Here is a 21340-nt window from a genome sequence, read left to right on the forward strand (position 1 = left end):
TCTGCCTGCCTCAGCCTCCCGAGTAGCTGGGATTACAGGCGCCCGACATCATGCGTGGCTAATTTTTGTATTTTTAGTAGAGATGGGCTTTCACCATGTTGACCAGGCTGCTCTCGAACTCCTGATCTCAGGTGATCTGCCTGCCTCGGCCTCCCAAAGTGCTGGGATTACAGATGTGAGCCACCACGCCCAGCTGGGTGTATAGTTTATTTTGTTCATTTATTTATTTGAGATGGAGTCTCACTCTGTTGCCCAGGCTAGAGTGCAGTGGTGCGATCTCGGCTCACTGCAACTTCCACCTCATGGGTTCACGCCATTCTCCCGCCTCTGCCTCCCGAGTAGCTGGGACTACAGGTGCCTGCCACCACGCCCAGCTAATTTTTTGTATTTATTATTAGAGATGGGGTTTCACCGTGTTAGCCAGGATGGTCTCGATCTCCTGACCTCGTGATCCGCCCACCTTGCTCTCCCAAAGTGCTGGGATTACTGGCGTGAGCCACTGCACCCGGCCGGCTGGGTGTATATTTTAAACATGAGCAATTTATGTCAACTAACAATACCTCAATAAGGCTGTTTTTTTTTTTTAAATAATAATAATAATGTTGGGGTGAGGAAAAGGGAAAACCCAAGGATGATGGCTAATGAATTTTTTTGTTTGTTTGTTTTTTGAGAGGGAGTCTTGCTCTGTTGCCCAGGCTGGAGTGCAGTGACATGATCTCTACCCACTGCAACCTCCACCTCCTAGGTTCAAGTGATTCTCCTGCCTCAGCCTCCCAAGTAGCTGGGACTACAGGTCTCACCACAACACTGGTTAATTTTTGTATTTTTAGTAGAGACAGGGTTTCACCATGTTGGTCAGGCTGGTCTCAACTCCTGACCTCAAGTGATCAGCCCACCTTAGTCTCTCACATTTTTGGGATTACAGGCTGAGCCACTGTGCCCAGGCTTTTATTTTTTTATTTTCATTTTTTTTTGAGACAGGGTCTCACTCTGTCACCCAAGCTAGAATGCAGTGACACGATCATGGTTCATTGCAGCCTTGCTCTCAGAAGCTCAGGCCATCCTCCTGCCTCAGCCTCCTGAGTAGCTGGGATTACAGGCGTGTGCCACCATGACCAGCTAATTTTTGTATTTTTTGTAGAGATGGGGTGTCGCCGTGTTGCTCAGGCTGGCCTCAAACTCCTGGGCTAAGGGATTAGCCTGCCTCAGCCTCCCAAAGTGCTGTGATTACAGGTGTGAGCCACTGTGCCCAGTCGACAGCTAATGAATCTTAATGTGCCTTGGGCAAGACAGATGCTAAAAGGAAAATTACAGCAGCACTTGGTAAGTGCCACACTGGAGATGGGTAAGCTGTGATGTGAGGACTCACAGAATGATAGTGACTCTTCCTGCTGGGCCCCCTAGTCCAGGGGTGTCCAATCTTTTGGCTTCCCTGAGCCAAGTTGTAAGAATTGTCTTGGGCCACACATAAAATACACTAACACTAACGATAGTTGATGAGCTAAAAACAAAACAAAAAAAATCACCAAAAAATCTCATAATGTTTTAAGAAAGTTTACGAATTTGTGTTGGGCTGCATTCAAAGCCATCCTGGGCCACATGTGGTCTGCAAGCCGAGGGTTGGACAAGCTTACCCTAGTCCCAGTTAATTAGGTTGACTATAGTTGTTTATGTACCTTTATTCAACACCTACTATGTGTTGTGCTCTTCACTCATGTAACCAGAAGAACAAAACAACCTATTTCCCAGCCCAAAGAAGGAGTTGGAGCTTTGTGAAAGAATCCAGTCTCTCCCTGAAGCAACTTTTTTTTTTTTTTTTTGAGATGGAGTCTCACTCTGTCACCCAGGCTGGAGTGCAGTGGTGCAATCTTGGCTCACTGCAACCTCCACCTCCTGGGTTCAAGCGATTCTCCTGCCTCAGCCTCCCGAGTAGCTGGGATTACAGGTGCGTCCCACCATGCCCGGCTAATTTTTGTATTTTTAGTAGAGATGGGGTTCACCATGTTGGCCAGGCTGGTTTTGAACTCCTGGCCTCAAGTGATCCGCCCACCTTGGCCTCCCAAAGTGCGGGGATTACAGATGTGAGCCACTGTACCCAGCCTCTTTGAAGCAACTTTTTCAAAGCTTTATCTAGTCTTTGTGTAACTAAGGGAAGAGCTATTATAAGATATATGGCTTAGGCCCGGGCACAGTGGCTCACACCTGTAATCCCAGCACTTTGGGAGGCTGAGGCGGGCAGATCACTTGAGATCAGGAGTTTGAGACCAGCCTGGCCAACATGGTGAAACCCCGCCTCTACCAAAAATACAAAAAGTAGCCGGGTGTGGTGCCATGCACCTGTAATCCCAGCTATCTGGGAGGCTGAGGCATGAGAATCACTTGAACCTGGGAGGCGGAGGTTGCAGTGAGCAGAGATCATGCCATGCCAGTGCACTCCAGACTGTGCAACAGAGTGAGAATACATCTCAAAAAAAAAGAAAAAAAGCACCCTCATTTCTTATTCCTGGCAAGCCTTGTAGGAGAGTCACTAACACTGCTCTGCATAATAAATGTAAAACAGTTAGCCAAGCATGGTGGCACAGGCCTGTAGTCCCAGCTACTAGGGTGGCTGAGGTAAGGATTGCATGAACTCAGGAGTGCAAGGCTGCAATGAGCTATAATCGCATGACTGCACTCCAGCCTGGGTGACAAGTGAAACCCTGACTCTAAAAAAATTAAACATTAAAAAAAGTAAAAAAAAAAAAAAAAAAAAGGCCAAGCACAGTGGCTCATATCTGTAATGTCAACATTTTAGGAGGCTGGGGCAGGAGGATTGCTTGAGGCCAGTAGTTTGAGACCAAAGGTTACCCAGGGCACTCAGAAGAGCAGAGCTTCATCTGTGTCTTAGTCGGACTGGAGGGGATACCAGCCTCCCCAAGACACTCCTACTTGGAGGGACTATATGCCAAAGCTCATTCACACAAGGCTGCTGTGCCACCTTCTCCCTGTTGCAGCGGGCCCCACGCACATACACACATACACGGTCACGGACTCACTCTCACCCCTCTAGCCTTAAATCCAGAGTCTAGACTGAATATGGACTGAATGGGTCAGATTTGGGGAAATGTGTTTCTGGGGACAGCTGAGGGACCAGAGAGAGGCAGCGCCTGGGGCTTCCCAGGAAGGAATGGAGGGTTGAAGATGTTCCTAGTGAGGGAAGCAGACCTGAGGACAGGGAGCCAGGGTAGACCGGACACTCCCTAATAAAGGTTAAACTTCTTGGCAGCTTTTCACTTAGATGATAGGGAAAGTTAAAACCAAAGTTTAGCTGGGCATGGTGGTGGGCACCTGTGGTCCCAGCTACTCGAGAGGCTGAGGCAAGAGGGTCGCTTGAGCCTAAGAGGTCAAGGCTGCAGTGAGCCGCAGTCATGCCACTGCACTCCAGCCCAGGTGACAGAGCAAGACCCTGTCTCAAAACAAACATGGCGAAACCCCGTCTCTACTAAAAACAGAAAAAATTAGCCGGGTGTGGTGGCGCGTTCCTATAATCCCAGCTACTCGGGAGCCTGCACGGCAGTCCATATGCTGCCTGTCAATAGCTGGGACGTTTGTTATTCTCTATTCTACAGAAATTTGTATTGTTTAGTGCTTTCAAGCGTATATTGCTTTTGTATTCCACAGAAATAATAAAGATATTAAAAAAGGAAAATAAATCAGTGGTTCAGAGAACAGAATGAAATACCTGTTATCTTGGAAATGGTGGGTTTTACCATCCAGAGGACTTAGTAAGACAGAATATTAAGAATACGGGATGTGGGCCTGGCACGGTGGCTCACGCCTGTAATTCTAGCACTTTGGGAGGCTGAGGTGGGCACATCACCCACCTGAGGTCAGGAGTTCGAGACCAGCCTGGGCAACATGGTAAAATCCCATCTCTACTAAAAATACAAAATTAGCCGAGTATGGTGGCTCATGCCTATAATCTCAGCTACTCGGGAGGCTGAGGCAGGAGAATCACTTGAGCCCAGGAGGTGGAGGTTGCAGTGAGCGTAAATTGTACCATTGCATTCCAGCCTGGGTGACAAGAACGAAAGTCTGTCTCAAAAAAAAAAAAAAAATACGGGATGTGGACCAGGCATGGTGACTCACACCTGTAATCCCAGCACTTTGGGAGGCTGAGGCAGGGAGGATTGCTTGAGGCCAGGAGTTTGAGACGAGCCTACACTGTGACCAGACAATATAGCAATACTCTGTCTCTACAAAAATAAATAAACAAAACATGGGATGTGGAAGGAAGTTTAGGTTCCAGTCCTAGTTCTGTTTCTCATAAGCTTATCGGCATTGGACAAGTCACTTAACTTGTGAGTTTCAGTTTGCTCATCTTTCTCAGTTTTCTGAGGCTATTTTCTCATCTTGAAAATTATTCCACAGGCGCAGTGGAATCCCAACACTTTGGGAGGCCAAGGCAGGCAGATAGCTTGAGCCCAGGAGTTTGAGACCAGCCTGGCAACTTAGGGAGACCATGTCTCTACAAAAAAATAAAAATTAGCCAGGCGTGGTGGTGTGTGCCTGAAGTTCCAGCTACTCAGGAGGCTGAGGCAGGGGGATCGCTCGAACTTGGGAGGCAGAGGATGCAGTGAGCCATGACTGTGCCACTGCATTCCAGCCTGGGTGACAGAGTAAGAAGACCCTGTCAAAAAAAAGAAAAAGGAAAATTATTCCTCACAGACTTGGTGTGAGGGTCAAATAAGAAGGTAAGAATAAATACTTCTTAAGCCATAGAATGCAACCTGTATCTTAGTTAATATAAGCAATAACTGACTGGGCGCGGTGGCTCACGCCTATAATCCCAGCACTTGGGGAGGCCAAAGTGGGCGGATCACCTGAGGTCAGCAATTTGAGACCAGCCTGGCCAACATGGCAAAAGCCCATCTCAACTAAAAATACAAAAATTAACCGGGCGTGGTGGCAGACGCCTGACGCCTATAATTCCAGCTGCTTGGGAGGCTGAGGCAGGAGAATCGCTTAAACCTGGGAGGTGGAGGTTGCAGTGACCCGAGGTTGTGCCACTGCACTCCAGCCTGGATGACAAGAGTGAAACTATGTCTCAAAAAAAAAATTTTATATATATATATATATCTATATATATATATATGCAATAACTCTACCAGATTTGCAGAAGCTGATCTTTTATTGCAAGAAAGGGGTCCCCTTGGGCACAGACTCTGTGGAAGCTGGGGTCAGGGGACATTATTTGAATTAAATGAATAGTGGTTGATTCTGCCCATTTATTTCCTACTTCATGCTTGCTTTCCCTCTATCTACATATTCACTTGTCAGGAATAACATTTTTTTCCTGTAATATCATTTTTTGATGGAAACTTCCAGACTTGCTCAGATGAGAGAGGGAAGGGGGGGAGTACAAAAGCCCACATTTCTTCAGCATTTCAATCAACAACCTCATTTTCTTCTAACAGTTGAAGTGAACTTCTTATGAATAATGGATGATAGCCTGATGAATATGCACATGGCCTATTATGCCTGTGAGGTTTAGTAAATAATTTATGAGCTAAAATGTTCCTCACGTTGTTACTGTACAAAAATTATGAAAAAAACCCCCATATTTACCCTTTGAGGTGGTAGGGTGATCTGTCAGAGACAGTGACAGCAGCCCAGCAATACAGTTTCACATCATTGCTAAAATTAAAGTAAATAGAATAAAATAGACGCATTTCAGGGCAAGAGGTGGAGGTCTATAAAAAATGGAGCATACATAAGCATACTCCTTGTCACATATAAGTTGTCAAAAACTCTGGCTTCTCACCTTAAGATATCCTTGCATTGTTAACAGTGTCAGGGATCTTCTCCTCCATGGCCCGATCTCTTCACATGCCTTCAACATGACCAGCCAAGACTGACATCTGCTTTGTTGTTTTATGAAAACTCGCCCTTAGAAATGCATTGCTCCCTTTCCTCTCTTACAGCTGAGAGATTTTTTTTTCTGCTGACCAACCTGAGTCCCCTGCTGAATGCCCTAGCTTTATTGCCTTAGCAACAGGAGTGGGTGCCTTTTATCTGTTGGTTAGAGAGAGGAAGGCACAAGATTGACTATGGAAGTAAGGAAGGTGTTTGGGACAATATGCATGGATTCTGGTAACACCTGGTTGCCCTATGACAAGTTTCTGAAGACCTGGAACTGGCTCAGTTATTATGCCAGGGAAGAGGGGACCCCAGGGATTATCTGTTAAGATTTCAGAACCTTTCTAGGTACAGTGCCCAGGAAGAGTCTTACTGTGAACAGAGCATCCCTTATATGCTGGGTGCTTGGAGATCAGGTGAAAGAGAAAATATATGGCCCTGTCATTCGTCCGGTGGGTAAATAATATATATTCTCAAGAAACAGAGTGAGGACTAGGTGTGGTAGCTCACAACTGTAACCCCAGAACTTTGGGAGGCTGAAGCGGGAGGATCACTTGAGTTCTGGCATTCAAGTCCAGCCTGGGCAACATAGGGAGACCCTATCTCTACCGAAAAATTAAAAAATTAACAGGGCATGGTGGCATGTGTCTGTGGTCTCACCTACTCGAGGTTGAGGTGGGAGGATCACTTGAGCCCAGGAGGTTGAGGCTGCAGTAAGCCATGATCACACCCCTGCACTCCAGCCTGGACAACAATGCAAGACCCTGTCTGGAAAAGAAAGAGAGAAAGGAAAGAAAGAAAAGGCAAGGGAAAGAAAGGGATTGGGGAATGGCCTATAAATTACCAAGTGAAGTTACTGGAACAATAATGTAATTTAAAAAGTAATATTGCACAGTGAAACCCCATCTCTACTAAAAATACAAAAAAATTAGCCGGGCGTGGTGGCAGGCGCCTGTAGTCCCAGCTACTCGGAGAGGCTGAGGCAGGAGAATGGCGTGAACCCGGGAGGCGGAGCTTGCAGTGAGCCGAGATCGCGCCACTGCACTCCAGCCTGGGCGACAGAGCAAGACTCCGTCTCAACAAACAAAGAAAAAAGTGAAGACAGGGTTTCACTATGTTGGCCATGCTGGTCTCGAACTCCTGACCTCGTGATCCGCCTGACTCGGCCTCCCAAAGTGCTGGGATTACAAGCTTGAGCCACCGCGCCCAGCTAAATGAAACTTTTCAACAGGATTCTCAGCCCAGCACGTTTTCGTTTTCTCCTTCACTCACATTTCCCCAACCTTCCGAGCCTTCATTTATTCAATAAATAATTATTATCTACTGTGTGCCAGATACTGGGCTTGGTGCTAAATGTCCAGTCAAAAACAAAACGGACTGTTGCCTTGGAATTTATAGTCTACTTGGTAAACATATTAAATAGAAAATAAACATATATCGGCACGTATGGTGATTAAGAAAACAGGAAGGTGATACAAGACAAAATAACACTGAAGTGCAGGGAAAATGTCTCTGAGGAAGGAAGCCGTATATAAGGCAAGGCCTGAAAGATGGGCCAAGGAGGAGGCAGAAGGAACAGCATAGGCAGACGCGATGAAGGCAGGAAAGAGCTCGAAGTTTAAGAAACCGAAAGTGGATCAGTATGGCTGGGTCTTAGTCTGTTTGCGCTGCTATAACAAAATACTACAGGTCGGGTGCAGTGGCTCGCGCCTGTAATCCCAGCACTTTGGGAGGCCGAAGCAGGTGGATCACCTGAGGTCAGGAGTTCAAAACCAGCCTGGCCAACATGGTGAAACCTCATCTCTACTAAAAATACAAAAATTAGCCGGGAGTCGTGGTGCATGTCTGTAATCCCAGCTGCTCGAGAGGCTGAGACAGGAGAATCGCTTGAACCCAGGAAGTGGAGGTTGCAGTGAGCCAAGGTCTCACCACTGCACTCCAGCCTGGCTGACAGAGCAAGACTCTGTCTCAAAAAAAAAAAAAAAAGAGTAAAATTTTAAAATAAAAACAATAAAATATTAGGCCAGGCATGGCGGCTCACACCTGTAATCCTAGCACTTTGGGAGGTGGAGGCAGGCGGATCACCTGATGTCAGAAGTTTGACATCAGCCTGGCCAACATCGAGAAACCCCGTCTCTACTAAAAATACAAAAATTAGCTGGGCACGTGGCACATGCCTGTAATCCCAGCTACTTGGGAGGCTGAGGCAGGAGAATCGCTTGAACCCAGGAGGCAGAGGTTGCAGTGAGTGGAGATCGCGCCACTGCACTCCATCCTGGGCTAAAGAGTGAGACTCTGTCTCAACAACAACAACAAAAAAAGCCAGGTGTGGTCTTTGGCATGCCCAGCCAAAAAAAGAAAAAAAAAATTTTTTAAGTAATATACTTTGTTTTGTTTTTTGCTTTTTGTTTTTGAGATGGAGTCTCACTCTGTCACTGAGGCTGGAGTGCAGTGGCACCCTGTCGGCTCATTGTAACCTCCGTCTCCTGGGTTCAAGCAATTCTCCTGCCTCAGCCTCCCGAGTAGCTGGGATTACAGGCGCCCACCACCACGCCCGGCTAGTTTTTATATTTTTAGTAGAGACGGGGTTTCACCATGTTGGCCAGGCTGGTCTCGAATTCCTGACCTCAGGCGATCCACCTGCCTCAGCCTCCCAAAGTGCTGGGATTATAGGCGTGAGCCACAGCGCCCAGCCAAAAAGTAATAAATTTTCATTGCAAGAAGACTACCAATACCACATACTGGTGAGGATGTAGAACAATTAGAACTCTCTCATACATTGCTGATAAAGATATAAATTGGTTCAAACGCTATAGAAAACTATTTAGCAGTATGGACAAAAGCTAAAGATATACCCCAAACCTAGCTATTCTACTCCTCAGTATTTACCCCCAAGAAATAAGTGCATATGTTCACCAAAATACTTGTACAAGAATGCTCATAGCAGTTTTATTCCTAAGAGGCCCAAACAATAAGCAAATGCCCATCAATAATGGAATGGATAAATTGTGGTATTACTATGCAATGGAATACTACACAGCAATAAAAAAATACTTCTACATTCAACAACATGGATGAATCTCAAAAACATATATTGAGGCCAGGTGTGGTGGCCGACGCCTGTAATCCCAGCACTTTGGGAGGCTGAGGCGGGTGGATCGCCTGAGGTCAGGAATTCGAGACCAGCCTGGCCAACATGGTGAAACCCTGTGTCTACCAAAAGTATAAAAAATTAGCTGGGAGCGTGGTGGCTCAGGCCTGTAATCCCAGCACTTTAGGAGGCCGAGACGGGCGGATCACGAGGTCAGGAGTTCAAGACCAGCCTGACCAACATGGTGAAACCCCACCTCTACTAAAAATACAAAAATTAGCCGGGCATGGTGGCGCATGCTTGTAATCCCAGCTATGCAGGAGGCTGAGGCAGGAGAATCACTCAAACCCGGGAGGTGGAGGCTGCAGTGAGCTGAGATCACACCACTGCACTCCAGCCTGGGCGACAGAGCAAGACTCCATCTCAAAAAAAAAAAAATTTGTTGAGTGACAGAAGCCAAACACAAAAGACTGCATACTGTCTGATTCCATTTGTGCGAAGTTCAAGAATCAGCTCAAGTAATCAATCTATGGTGACAGAAATCAGAATAATGGTTACTTTGGGAATTTATGGACTGTGAAGGAACATAAGGGAATCCTCAGGTCTTGGAAAGGCTCTATATCTTGTTTTGGGTGGGGATTACATGGATATCTATACGTGTGTATGTGTATAGACATGTATATATAGACATGTATATATGTATACACATATCTATACGTGTATATATGTATATACACACATATACATATATACACGTATATGTATAAACATGTAAAAATTTATCAAGGTATACACATACTGTGTACATGTTATGCCCCAATAAACAAAGAAACAAAAAGTAATATATGCTCATCAAATATTTAAGCAATGCAGAAGTGTATACAACATAAAGAAAACCATGATTAACATTTTTATGTATGTCTTCCTGAACTCCTCTGATCACATCCATATTTCTTTCTTCAAACTGTCGCTGATATCCATGCTATCCAAAGCCTTTGATCTATGTGTAGCACCAAACCAAGTAACATAAATGAAAAGTTTCAACCTTCATGTGACAAATTTCAGCAGCAATACTGAGCCCCTTCTTCACATAAAGAGTAGTGGGAAATACAAACATGAGTAAGTCACAACCAGTGCTCTCAAAGAATTCACAGTCCAGGGAGAGAAACCACAGGGACTACCGGCCAAACAAAAACCCCAAGAACTGTAATACCAAGCCACGCAGTAGAGTTTCACAGGGCCATTAAAACGAGTTCAAACTATTGTACAAGGAATGACACCTTACAGTTGTATAGAGCTTGCGGCTTTCAGTTTTTTCACATACAGGCTCACAAACTTAATCCTATGAAGTAGTCATTATAAATGTCAGTATAAATATTATCCTTGTTTTATAAGTAATGAAGAAGTTAAATTACTTGCCTGGACGGCTAGTGGAAGAGTTGGGACTAAAACCTAAGTATTCTGACTCCTAATACATTGGTTACTCATAAATCCGCCGCCAGCAGTACCTGCTCACTTCCAGATGGAAACAGCAGGCTGATACAGCCTGGTCCACTGGCCAGGTTAACGAGGAGGCCGGGCCATTCAATGCCCTTCCACCAGGAGGCCTTACGGAGCAGTCCCCGGGAGGACTGAGGCCTCCAATTGCGTTCTCACACTGCCTCTAACCCATCTAGCTATCATCAGACCACCAAATATCGGGGGAGGGTGGGAGGGGGGACAGCCTAGGGTGACAGCAGGTGGCCTCAGTATTGGGATCCACATTCACTGGATTTACAGAGCCTCCTTCCTTCCCAATTCTTCGCTCTTCATTCCCACGCTTCCACTTTGGTCTTCCAACTTTTTCATTTGTCCACCATTTCTCCCATCTGCTTTCCCTCAGCCGCCCACATCCATGCCTTTTCTGGTCCCCTCTCTACCTTAAGAAGCTGCTAGAGATTTTTCACCATTCCACTGAACTTTGTCTTTCTGTTCACATTTCCTTGTCTACTTGGACAAGAAGGCCGGAAATCTGCTTTTAGACAACACAGCCCACGGCCGCCACCGGGTGAGGGACCTGGGACCCTTCGCTGCTTTGGGACACAGCAGTTCAGAGGTCTCCACGTTGTTGGCTGAGCGATGTCTGAGTTCCTCCGCCTTTCTAGGGCGGGAGGGATAGACATAAACTTGACTTTCAACACTGAGGACAGTTGACTACCTAGAGGAAAGGCGGTGGCCGGGAGTCACCGCCCCAACCCTGGGCTGAAGGCCATGTGGCATGGAGGGTCCCCAGTCCGGACTCCGGCTCCTACTCTGGCACCTTCCGAAATGAAACCACCTCCGCGGCACCTCGGAGGGGCTGAGTAACCAGACCCACCGACCGTCCATCCCTGTCCCGGGAGAGAGCCTTCGGGGCCTCCCGCTTGGCCAGGGCCCGAGGGTCCCCTCCCCACCCCCACCCCCGCCCCCGGCTCCCCGGCTCCCCTCCCTTCCCTGACCGCCCCCGGCGGCTGGCGCGGGCGGTGCAGCATGCGGCAAAGCTCTTTGCATAAATTATGCTCATGACGCAGCAGCTAAAAAAATCCAAGTAGCAGAAGGAGGGAAAAAAGGGGGGGAGGGAAAAGGGGGGGGTCGTGGAAGGGGGGAACGAAGAAAAATACATACCTGACCGCCCCCCCCCCACCCGGCTTCCCCTTCCCGCTTCCCGGCCGTCCCCCCTCCGCCCGGCGTAGCCCGCGGAGCCCCCTTCGGCTCTGCCCAGCCCAGGCCGGGGGCCTGGGGGCGGCGGCGGGTCCCGACCAGCTCCCGGGCCGAGCGGAGCCCAGCCAAGCCGCACTGGCTTCTTTGTCTGCGGGCGGCGGCCGCCGTGGCCCCGGCCCCGGCCCCCTGGCCCGGGCTGTGAGATGAATCTCTAATCGGTGGCCGCCAGGCACCCGCGGCGAAGGCGGCTCGGGCTCGGGCTCCGGTAAGTAGCGGGGTCCGGGGCGGGGAGGGGTTTGCACGGAGGGGGAGGGGGCCGGGCAGGGGAGGTTTCGGGTTTGGTTAATATGCAATGCCCGTAATTAGCATAATTTATATATTTATGATAAAGAGAAAAAAAAGCCGCGGGGCCGGGGCGGCGGGGAGCTGCGGGAGCGGGACAGCGCGCCGTTGCCCGTCTGGGGCTGGACACCCGGGGGGCCGCGCCCTCGCCCGCCCGCGGGCCGCTCCGGACCTGAAGCGGAGGGGGCGGCCGCCAGGTGGACCCGGTGGGGAACCCCGACCTGGCCCCTCCCCGTTTCTGCCCCCGGAGCCCTTGTGGGGTACGGACCACAGGGGACGCTCTGCACACAGAAGCAGTGGCGACCAGGAGCGGATCCTTGCCCCTCTGGAGGACACGGACGCCTGGGTTCCCGGCGGTTAGGGCCCGCTGGGGCGGCCAGGGCGACCTGTCACGGTTCTCCCGAATGAACCAACTCCGGGACGACCGATGGGACCCGGGGGTAGGGACCCAGGCGTTGCTGGAAGGGTGGGTCAGTGATGGGAGGGCCACCTTCTAGCAGAGCATGAGCACTTCATAAATATTTAATAACGATATTATTATTAATAAATAGTCATAATAATGGGCCCGATGCAGGCTCCCTGGGCAGGCTCACCTGGCAAGGCCAAGGGAGCTCCCAGCATACCCTCTAACCTCCACTTTCGCGGCAGAATACCCCACTCAGCCCGACTGGAAGCCTAAAACCTTCACAGAATAGCCTCTGCTGCTGGGCAGGGGGAAATCAGAAGAGTTCAGGAAGCATTCCTGGGCCAAAGAAAAGAGGCTCTTTGCAGAGATTTTTAACCTCATCTGTCCTTCCCCAATTCCGTGTTCCAAAAGTAGAGGACTGGTCTTCAATTGTTCATATACATGTATCCCATGCCCCTTATTTGGCAATCTAAGGCAGCCACCATTGACTGGCAGAGGCCTTCTGAGAAATAATTCCATATATTCCATTTTCATTCAAGTCCTGGTCCGCAAAGTGATGCTTCTGTGACCTGGTACCCCGCTTATCTGCTGTAGAACTTCATTTCTTCATTAGTTCAACAAAAATACCCACTGGGTGCCATGCTCTGAACAATTCGGACAAAACTTCTAGCATGGAGTTTTTATTCTGGGGGTGGACAAGTAGATGCTAAACATTAAAACTACCAAGGTAATACCATAGAGTGATTGTGTGTCAGTGTGTGTGTATGTAGCCATTTCTTCTGTTTTGTTCCTGGAAGTACTACCTGGCAGTTAAGAAAAGTGACTCAGAAAAAAATTTGCTCCTGTAAGGTTTCTCTGCATTTCGAAGGAACTTGGGATAAGCTCATATTCTCGTCCCCAAGATTTACTCACCATAAAATTATCAGAGTAATCTTTTACATGTTCTTTTTTTTGAGACAGAGTCTAGCTGATTTTTTCATATCTTAGTAGAGATGGGGTTTCACCGTGTTGCCCAGGCTGGTCTCGAACTCCTTAGCTCAGGCGATCCACCCATCTCGGCCTCCCAAAGCTCTGGGATTACAGGCGTGAGCCACCGTGCCTGGCCATCTTTTACATTTTTAAAATGCTTTATAATTTAAAACATTTTTATATGCATGCTTTACTTTAGTTCAAAATAATAGCAATGATAATAACAAACACATATATAGTGTTTGCTTCATGCTAGGCCCTGTTTTAAGTGCCTTCCATAAATGTTATCAATTTAATCCTCACAATAACCCATGAGGTGGTTACTATAATTTGGTTCCATTTTGGATAAGGGAACTGAGGCTTATAGGGATTACCTATAGTAGAAGCAGTACTCAAGCTGGGTCTTCTGCCTTTAAACCTGCCTTTGACCCCCCTGTGTCAGAATGAGGGTTCATGAGGCAGAAGAGAGAGTGGGTTGCAGGAGAAACTGGCCAAGGGAGGAAGGCTTGGAATGAGAAATGAGGCGCTTTAGGAAGGGGCCAGTGTGGTCTGGGTTCTTCAGAACCGAATACTACACCTTTGAAATCTTTTTTTTTGAGACAGGGTTTCACTCTGTCGCTCAGTCTGGAGTGCAGTGGCGCGATCTTGGTCTCACTGCAACCTCCACCTCCCGGGTTCAGGCAATTCTCCCACCTCGGCCTCCCAACTAGCTGGAACTATAGGCGCACACCACCATGCCTGGCTAATTTTTGTATTTTCAGTAGAGATGGGGTTTCACCATGTTGGCCAAGCTGGTCTTGAACTTCTGACCTCAAGTAATCCGCGCGCCTCGGCCTCCCAAAGTGCTAGGATTACAGAGGTGAACCACCACAGCCGGTCTGTACTACGTCTTTGAAATCATTTTTAAGTAGCCCCAGTACTGGAAATGGAGGCAAAACATTTGAAATAGGGTGTGTGTTTTGAGGGAAAAGGTAGGAAATAATGAGGCTAAGTGATGTGGCTATGACATGACCACGTATCTTCAATTGTTTTCAGCCCATATTCATGAACCTAGTTATATACCAGATCTTATCTTAGGCACCAGGGATATGAGGATAAGCAGACATGATCCCCGCCTTCCTGGAGCTTACGGTCTATTAGGAACATATCTACTTTTCATTTTTCACATTTCTTTCTTTCTTTTTTTTTTTTTTTTTTCTTTTTTGAGACAGGTTCTCACTCTGCTGTCACCCAGGATGGAGTGCAGTGGCACAATCTCGGCTCACTGCAGTCTCAACTTCTTGGGCTCAAGCGATTCTCTGGCCTCAGCCTCCCAAGTAGCTGGGACTACAGGCCTGCACCACCACACCCAGCTAATTTTTTATTGGTTTGTTTGTTTGGGTTTGTTACGTTTCAGTAGAGATGGGGTTGCACCATGTTGGCCAGGCTGCCCTCCAACTCCTGACCTCAAGTGATCCACCCGCCTCAGCCTCCCAAAGTGCTGGAATTACAGGTGTGAGCCACTACGCTTGACTCTACTCTCCTATTTTTTTGGTCACCTCATCATTCTTTTTCCTTTCTCTGGCTTGTGTGTGCCTAGCTGGCCTACCAACAGCTTGGCAAGACTGTTACCTCTGCTTATGGTTCAGGGTGTGGGGGCAGGCGTCGGTGTGGAGCAGAATTGAGATCCTCTATTTTCCAGTGTGTCCTGAGCCTTGGGGGCCACAGCAGTCCCCATCAGCCTTCCCCCCATTTCCTGAGAGGAGGCTCTGTGTGGTGTCAGGAGGATGGGGTCCGGGGCAGGTGGACAGAGCCTTGAAGTTTGAATCTGCCACCAACTCTCCTGTGCCCTTGGTCAAGTCACCTGACCTCTCTCTACCTCTATGTACATATAGATAAAAATGAAGATGATTGTGGTAAGAGTCATGCTAAGCATTTCATTTACATGATCTTATATCATCATCATAACAATCCCATAGGGCTTGCCTATTTAATCACCATTTTATTTATTTATTTATTTATTTATTATTTTATTATTATTATTTAGAGTCTCACTGTGGCTCCCAGACAGGAGTGCAGTGGCATGATCTTGGCTCACTGCAACCTCCGCCTCCCGGTTCAAGCGATTCTCCTGCCTTAGCTACCCAAGTAACTGAGATTACAGGCACCCGCCACCACACCTGGCTGAGTTTTGTATTCTTAGTAGAGATGGGGTTTCCCCATGTTGGCCAGGCTGGTCTTGAACTCCTGACCTCAGGTGATCCTCCTGCCTTGGCCTCCCAAAGTGCTGGGATGACAGGGGTGAGCCATCGCGCCTGGCCTAGTCACCATTTTAAAGATAAGGAAATTAGGCCGGATGCGGTGGCTCATGCCTGTAATCCCAGAACTTTGGGAACCCAAGGCGGGCAGATCACAAAGTCAGGAGGTTGAGACCAGCCTGGCCAATATGGGGAAACCCCGTCTCTACTAAAAATACAAAAATTAGCTGAGCATGGTGGTGGGCGCCTGTAGTCCCAGCTACTTGGGAGGCTGAGGCAGGAGAATCGTTTGAACCTGGGAGGCGGAGGTTGCAGTGAGCCAAGATCATGCCACTGCACTCCAGCCTGGGCAACAAGAACAAGTCCTCGTCTCAAAAAAAAAAAAAAAACCGTAGAAATGGGCCAGGTATGGTGGCTCATGCCAGTAATACCAGCACTTTGGGAGGCTGAGGTGGGAAGATAATTTGAGCCCAGGAGCTGGAAACCAGCTTAGGCAACATGGAAAGACTCTGTGTCTGAAAAAAAAAAAAAAAAACCAGAAATGGATCTGAGTTTAAAAGTCTGATTCCCATACAAGTTCCATTTTCCTACACAGGATAAGATTCTTTTACATAAAATTTCATGTCTGAAATACAGGCCTCCCTGGGAACAAGCACCATATAAAACTGCATTAGAGGCCGGGCGCGGTGGCTCACGCCGTAATCCTAGCACTTTGGGAGGCCAAGGCAGGTGAATCACCTGAGGTCAGGAGTTCCTGACTAACCTGAGCAACATGGTGAAACCCGTCTCTACTAAAAATACAAAAATCAGCCTGGTGTGGTGATGCGCACCTGTAGTCCCAGATACTCAGGAGGCCGAGGCAGGAGAATTGCTTGAACCTGGGAGGCAGAGGTTGCAGTAAGCCGAGATCCCACTGCTGCACTCCAACGTGGGTGACAGAGCGAGACTCCATCTCGAAAAAAAAAACCAAAAAACTGCATTAGGTCATTAGGTGTTAGGTATCCCTCTTGTAGATTCTTTACTGCTTTCTATTCACCCACCATGAAACTTAAGCATACTGTATTGTAGTTACCTTCTTATTTCCTTGACTCCCATATTGGACTATAGCTTTCTTTCTTTTTTTTTTTTTGAGACGGAGTTTCACTCTTGTTGCCCAGGCTGGAGTGCAATGGCGCGATCTCAGCTCACCTCTGCCTCCTGGTTGTTCAAGTGATTCTCCTGCCTCAGCCTCCCGAGTAGCTGGGATTACAGGCATGTGCCACCACCCCAGGCTAATTTTGTATTTTTAGTAGAGATGGGGTTTCTCCATGTTGATCAGGCTGGTCTCCAACTCCCAACCTCAGGTGATCTACTCGCCTCAGCCTCCCAAAGTGCTGGGATTACAGGCGTGAGCCACTGCGCCCAGCCTGGACTATAGATTTCTTTTTTTTTTTTTTTTTTTTTGAGACGGAGTCTTGCTCTGTCACCCAGGCTGGAGTGCAGTGGCGCAGTCTCGGCTCACTGCAAGCTCCGCCTCCCGGGTTCACGCCATTCTCCTGCCTCAGCCTCTCCGAGTAGCTGGGACTACAGGCACCCGCCACCACGCCCGGCTAATTTTTTGTATTTTTAGTAGAGACGGGGTTTCACTGTGGTCTCGATCTCCTGACCTCGTAATCTGCCCGCCTCGGCCTCCCAAAGTGCTGGGATTACAAGCGTGAGCCACCGCGCCTGGCCTGGACTATAGATTTCTTGACAAAGGTGGGAAATGTGTTTTTCCCCATTGAATTCCCAGTGCCTAGCACATAGTAGCCACTGAAACGTTGTTGAAACAACGAAGGGTTGGCTGGGCGCAGTGGCTCATGCCTGTAATCCCAGCACTTTGGGAGGCCAAGATGGGCGGATCATGAGGTCAGGAGTTCGAGATCAGCCTGGCCAATATGGTGAACCCCCGTCTCTACTAAAAATACAAAAATTAGCTGGGCATGGTGGCGTGCACCTGTAGTCCCAGCTACTCAGGAGGCTGAGGCAGAAGAATCGCCTGAACCAGGGAGGCGGAGGTTGCAGTGAGCCGAGATTGTGCCACTGGACTCCAGCCTGGGCAACAGAGCCAGACCCCATCTCAAACAGACAAACAAACAAAACAAAACAAAAAACAAACAAAAAAAAAAAAACGAAGGGCAAGGCATTTCAGGATTTCTTCTAATAGGATCTCAGACTATTCTAGGGAGTTCTGATTTGTTTGGGATATCCCAGTTCTCCTCCTGGGTATCTTGGAATGTTGCACTAAACCCAGAGCAGTTCCAGAGGAGAATGACAGGCAGAACCAGGTCCTCTAGCTCATTTTCCCCTGCTTAAAATCCTGCATGGCCCTGGACCTCGTTGGATTCTCAGGTGGTAGGCAAATGCCTTAGCACTTGCTGTTCCTTCTACTCCTGAGGCTGCTTGGGTTTCTGTTTTTATATTTATTTATTTATTAGGGACAAGGTCTTGCTCTGTCAGGGAGTGCAGGCTGGAGTGTAGCGGCATGATCACGACTCACTGCAGCCTTGAACTCTAGGGCTCAAGCAATCCTCCTACCTCAGCTTCCCAAGTAGCTGGAACCATGGGCGCGTACCACTACACCTGGCTAGTTTATTTTTTTTATTTTTTGTAGAGATAGAGTCTCCCTGCATTGCCCAGGAAGGTATCAAACTCCTGAGCTCAAGCGATCCTCCCCCTTCAGCCTCCCAAAGTATTGAGATTATAGGCATGAGCCACTGTGCCCAGCCCTGCCTGCGTTTTTAGATGTTAGCAAGGAAAGCAAGGGATAAGTGAGCCATTTTCTAGCCAACCAGAGTGCCTTGGCAGCCCTGATCCAGGTGTTTTTCAAACTCAACTCACTGGGGAAAGAAGGCAAAGGAGAGGGCCCTTGCTGGGCTCTGGCTCTCTCCTCAGCTTTAACCAGAGCAGCTCTGCTGTGATCTGTGTATGTATTGGGATTCTACTGCTGGGATGGGGACAGGAGCGCCTTCTCTTGAAACAGACAGCTGATTGTCTCTCCTCCCTGGCCTTCAGGCTGTGGGCACTGCACAGCATCATGGGCTTAAAGGAGGCCATCCAGATGTGCTATTTATGCAGTCATTGGGGAAATGGTCAAAAAGCAAACTGAAGATGGCTGTCTAGTCACTGGAACCAAGCCACAGCCTGAGGCTTGAAAAAAATTTGGAAAGTTCCTGACAAGGAGATGGCAGCAGGTCCGGAGGAAAGTCTGCACAGATACCGAGCAAGGGGAACACACAGGGCACAGCTCAGAGTCAAAATGCTGAGTGTCTACTTGTCAGAGAGACATTGATATCACATACATGTGTAATAGGAGCCATCTAAAGGTAAGACAGAGACAGACAAGGGAGTCTGAGATCTGGGACAAAGGAGGTCTTGGACTCTGCTCTGCCTGGATTTCTGGTGGGCTGAATGAAATCTGGTTGGTGGGTTGGAGTGGGCTTAGGTGTGGCTAGAGGCTATGTCTCAGGACTGACTTTGCCTTTGACTGAAAGGACCAGACACTGAGGACCCAGGTCCTCATAGCTCATCAAATTTTAAGGGTGAAAGGGATATCAGAATCACCCAAGCCTTATCACTACTTGAATCCTCCTAATAACACAGTCACAAAGTGGACACTTGCCCCTGCTCAGCCACTCCCTGTGAGTGGCCATAGTTGGCAGCAAGGAGGCAGAGGCCACAACAAGAGTATGAGCAGACTTAACGCTCCTCTCAAGCAGATGCCCTGTTGTCCTACAAAGATTGGCTCCTGCTGCCTTACGCCTAATGACCTTTGGAGTTGGAACATTCTTCTCCCCATGAAATGTATGTATCAAGCTATAATGCGCCCAGATTCACCTTGCGCAGCTTTCATTTCAGTTTTGTCTCTTCCTCTTATTTTCTTTGCAAATGGCTTCTATATGTAACAACTTTCATAGCTTATCCCAATTCCTACCCAGAAGTGATGGTAAATTGCCAAGTTCTCTGAAAAACTCATGGAAGACTACCATGTACAAAATCTGGGGAGACAGGAGTTTAAGACTAGCCCTGGCAACATAGTGAGACCTCATATCTTAACAACAACAACAAAAAAATTAGCTGGCCATGGGTAGTCCCAGCTACTCTCGTGGTTAAGGTGGAAGGATCACTTGAGCCTGGGAGTTTGAGGCTGCAGTGAGCCATGGTCATGCCACTGCATTCCAGCCTGGGCAACAGAGCAAGACCCTGTCTCAAAACAAAAAAAAAATCTGAGGGGAGACATCACCTAAGAAGGAGGCTAGAGCCCCAGTGAGGTAGGTAGATGCTCACCAGTTCTTTCGGCAAATTCCTCTGCCCCTCTTGCACCCCCTCATCCTACCTGGAAGGGGAAGGCTCATTTCCTCTTTTTTCAAATTGTTAGGTACCTGGAATTGCTTGCCCTCTTCTTGAATCTCACTCTAGAGGGGTTAAGGAAGGAAAAGGAGGGAAAGAACCTCATGGTTCTCCTTACCTGGTTGATCAGGGAACATTGTGCCAAGCAATGACGATGCTAAAACCCCAGGGATGATCCAGCAATTCCATTCCTAGGTATATACCCAAAGAATTGGAAACAGGTGTTCAAAAAAAATTATACCTAATAGTCATAATACACTATTCACAATAGCCAAAAGGTAGAACAACCCAAATATCCACCAACTAATGAATGGATAAACAAAATGTAGTATATCCATACAATAGAATACTGTCAGCCATGAAAAAGAATGAAGTTCTGACACATGCTACAATGTGGATGAACCTTGGAAACATGCTAAGTAGAAGAAGCTAGACACAGAAAGCCACATATTCTATCATTCCATTTACAGGAAATATCCAGAATAGGGAACCCCATAGAGAAAGCACATCAGTAGTTGCCAGGGCTTGGGTGGTGGCAGTGGAAGGTGAATGACTACTAGTGGATATGGAGTTTCCTTTTGGGTTGATGAAAATGTTCTGGGACTAGACAGTGGTGATGGTGGCACAAGTGTGAACCCACCAGATTCCACTGTACGGTGCACTTTAAAGTGGCTAAAATGGTTAATTGTATGGGATGTGAATTTATCTTAGTCTGTTTGGGCTGCTGTAACAAAATACCATAAACTGGGTAGCTTACGAACAACAGAAATTTATTTCTCATAGTACTGAAGGTGGGAAGTCCAAGATCAAGGTGGTATTGTCTGGTGAGGACCCACTTCCTCATTGGCGGAGCCTTCTTGCTGTGTCCTCACATAGTCGAAAGGGTGAAAGTATCTCTGTCACACTAGGGTCTGTCTCTGTTGCCCAGGCTGGAGTGCAGTGGCGAGATCACAGCTCACCACAGCCTCAACCTCCTGGGCTCAAGTGATCCTCCTGCCTCAATCTCCTGAGTAGCTGGGACTACAGGTATGTACCACTACGCTCAGCTACCTTTGTACTTTTTGTAGAGACGGGGTTTCACCATGTTGTCCAGGCTAGTCTTGAATTCCTGGGCTCAAGCAGTCCACCTGCCTTGGCCTCCCTAAGTCCTGGGATTACAGGCATGAGCCTTGGGTCTTTTTTATACAGGCACCAATCCCATTCCTAATTACCTTCCAGAGGCCCTATCTCTTAATACTATCACCTTGGGGATTAGCATTTCAACACATGAATTTGGGGGGAAGGACACATTCAGACCATAGCAGAAAGGAAAGGTGAATCCAGAACACCCCTCTGGGCTTTGTTTCACCA

General features: G+C 47.9%; 1 protein-coding gene across 8 annotated transcripts in view; it reads left to right on the plus strand.

Moving 5' to 3' along the window:
• The first annotated feature begins 11471 nt into the window (after positions 1-11471).
• POU6F1 (POU class 6 homeobox 1) overlaps positions 11472-21340 on the plus strand; it is a 29125-nt gene continuing 19256 nt past the window's right edge. The window contains exons 1-3 of one of the 8 annotated variants that reach the window (XM_058433745.1): positions 11472-11933; positions 18656-19444; positions 20919-21016. The gene's annotated coding sequence lies outside the window, so the exon portion shown is untranslated. The other 7 variants (XM_058433747.1, XM_032144399.1, XM_058433750.1 and 4 more) reach the window with 7 other exon arrangements.

The sequence above is a fragment of the Hylobates moloch genome, unplaced genomic scaffold (assembly GCF_009828535.3).
Source record: "Hylobates moloch isolate HMO894 unplaced genomic scaffold, HMol_V3 SCAFFOLD_22, whole genome shotgun sequence".
Taxonomy (NCBI): Eukaryota; Metazoa; Chordata; class Mammalia; order Primates; family Hylobatidae; genus Hylobates; species Hylobates moloch.